This window comes from Triticum urartu, chromosome 5, assembly GCF_003073215.2.
Source record: "Triticum urartu cultivar G1812 chromosome 5, Tu2.1, whole genome shotgun sequence".
NCBI classification, from domain to species: Eukaryota; Viridiplantae; Streptophyta; class Magnoliopsida; order Poales; family Poaceae; genus Triticum; species Triticum urartu.
In genome coordinates, this window is record NC_053026.1 from 61415991 (window position 1) to 61418458 (window position 2468).

Genomic DNA, 2468 nt, shown 5'->3' on the forward strand with positions numbered 1-2468 from the left:
TTTGGGTTTTGTAGTGATTGTGACAGTAGCAACAGAAAAGTAAATAAGCGAAGAACAATATATGGAAAGCTCGTAGGCATTGGATCGGTGATGGAGAATTATGTCGGATGCGATCGATCATGTAACAGTCATAACATAGGGTGACACAGAGCTAGCTCCAGTTCATCAATGTAATGTAGGCATGTATTCCGAATATAGTCATACGTGCTTATGGAAAAGAACTTGCATGACATCTTTTGTCCTACCCTCCCGTGGCAGCGGGGTCCTATTGGAAACTAAGGGGTATTAAGGCCTCCTTTTAATAGAGTACCGGACCAAAGCATTAACACATAGTGAATACATGAACTCCTCAAACTACGGTCATCACCGGGAGTGGTCCCGATTATTGTCACTTCGGGGTTGCCGGATCATAACACATAGTAGGTGACTATAGACTTGCAAGATAGGATCAAGAACTCACATATATTCATGAAAACATAATAGGTTCAGATCTGAAATCATGGCACTCGGGCCCTAGTGACAAGCATTAAGCATAGCAAAGTCATAGCAACATCAATCTCAGAACATAGTGGATACTAGGGATCAAACTCTAACAAAACTAACTCGATTACATGATAAATCTCATCCAACCCATCACCGTCCAGCAAGCCTATGATGGAATTACTCATGCACGGCTGTGAGCATCATGGAATTGGTGATGGAGGAAGGTTGATGATGACGATGGCGATGGATTCCCCCTCTCCGGAGCCTCGAACGGACTCCAGATCAGCCCTCCCGGGAGAGAGTAGGGCTTGGCTGCGGCTCTGTATCGTAAAACGCGATGAATGCTTCTCTCTGATTTTTTCTCCCCGAACACGAATATATGGAGTTGGAGTTGAGGTCGGTGGAGCGTTAGGGGGCCCACGAGGCAGGGGGCGCGCCCAGAGGGGTAGGCGCGTCCCCACCCTCATGGACATGGTGTGGGCCCCCTGACGTGGATTCTTCTTCCAGTATTTTTTATATATTCCAAAAATAATCTCCATTGATTTTCAGGTCATTCCGAGAACTTTTATTTCTGCACAAAAATAACACCATGGCAATTCTTCTGAAAACAGCTTCAGTACGGGTTAGTTCCATTCAAATCATGCAAGTTAGAGTCCAAAACAAGGGCAAAAGTGTTTGGAAAAGTAGATACGATGGAGACGTATCACTAACCGTCTGGAAGAATGACAATCTTCAAAGGTAACAGGCGTCGGATCACATAGATCAATCTCTTCAGTGATGTTCAATCACTTTGGCTCCAGATTTTTTCCTCACTTAGGATTCTCTCAAAGTCATTAGAGGATAGGTTGCTCTCAAATGACAAGTGTCAAGTTCTCTCGGAGCAGCCAACCAACAAGTGGTTGTGGGTGGCTATTTATAGCCATGGGCAACCCGACATGAATTGTCTTAAATGCCCTTCTCTGATTCGACTGTTGTCAGGATAAGGATCCACTTGACAGCTGCTACCACTTCAGCTTGCGTTGGTTTTTCCCTTGAAGAGGAAAGGGTGATGCAGCAAAGGAGTGTAAGTATTTCCCTTAGTTTTGAGAACCAAGGTATCAATCCAGTAGGAGACTACGCAACAAGCCACCGAATACCTACACAAACAAACACCAACTTGCAACCAACGCGACAAAGGGGTTGTCAATCCCTTCACGGTTATTCGCAAAGTGAGATCTAATAGAGATGGATAAACGGTAAAGTAATATTTTTGGTATTTTTGGTTTATGGAACGGAAAGTAAAAGATTGCAAAGTAAGGGAACGGTGACAGAAATTGGCAAATTGACGGGAAACTAATATGATGTAAAATAGACCCAGGGGGCATAGGTTTCACTAGAGGCTTCTCTCAAGATAGAAAATATTATGGTGGGTGAACAAAATTACTGCCGAGCAATTGATAGAAAAGCACAAGTTATGACGATATCTAAGGCAATGATCATGAATATAGGCATCACATCCGTGTCAAGTAGACTGAAATGATTCTGCATCTACTACTATTACTCCACACATTGACCGACTCCTGCCTGCATCTAGAGTATTAAGTTCATAAGAAGAGAGTAATGCATTAAGCAAGATGACATGATGTAGCGGGATTAACTCAAGCAATATGATGAAAACCCCATCTTGTTATCCTCGATGGAAACAATACAATACGTGCCTTGCTGCCCCAACTGTCACTGGGAAAGGACACCACAAGATTGGACCCAAAGCTAAGCACTTCTCTCATTGCAAGAAAAACCAATCTAGGTGGCCAAACCAAATCGATAGTTCGAAGAGACTTGCAAAGATATCAAATCATGCATATAAGAATTAAGAGGAGATTCAAATAATATTCATAGATAAGTTGATCATAAATCCACAATTCATCGGATCTCTTCATACACACCGCAAAAGAGTATTACATTGAATGGATCTCCAAGAACATCGAGGATAACTTTGTATTGAG